Source organism: Etheostoma spectabile, chromosome 3 (assembly GCF_008692095.1).
Source record: "Etheostoma spectabile isolate EspeVRDwgs_2016 chromosome 3, UIUC_Espe_1.0, whole genome shotgun sequence".
NCBI classification, from domain to species: Eukaryota; Metazoa; Chordata; class Actinopteri; order Perciformes; family Percidae; genus Etheostoma; species Etheostoma spectabile.
The window spans coordinates 4,622,215-4,622,527 of NC_045735.1; the positions used below are offsets into that span (position 1 = coordinate 4,622,215).

At 51.4% G+C, this 313-nt stretch overlaps 1 protein-coding gene across 1 annotated transcript in view; it reads left to right on the top strand.

The window, feature by feature from the left end:
• The window catches only part of LOC116680833 (alpha-2-macroglobulin-like), a 45,934-nt gene that overhangs the window by 42,860 nt on the left and 2,761 nt on the right, over nucleotides 1–313 (top strand).

Here is a 313-nt window from a genome sequence, read left to right on the forward strand (position 1 = left end):
ACAATGGAGCGGGAGATTGGTCGGAGAATTGGTGCAGCGGGTGTGATATGACATTCATTTATCGCACCGTTTTAATGAGCCAGAAGGCAAAGTTCTCGATCTACCGGTCAATTTTTGTTCCTACCCTCACCTATGGTCATGAAGGCTGGGTCATGATCCAGGACACAAGCGGACAAAATGGGTTTCCTCAGGAGGGGGGCTGTTGTCTCCCTTAGAGATAGGGTGAGAAGCACAGTCATCCGTGAGAAACTCCGAGTGGAGCCGCTGCTCCTTTGCATCGAAAGTAGCCAGTTGAGGTGGTTCGGGCATCTGG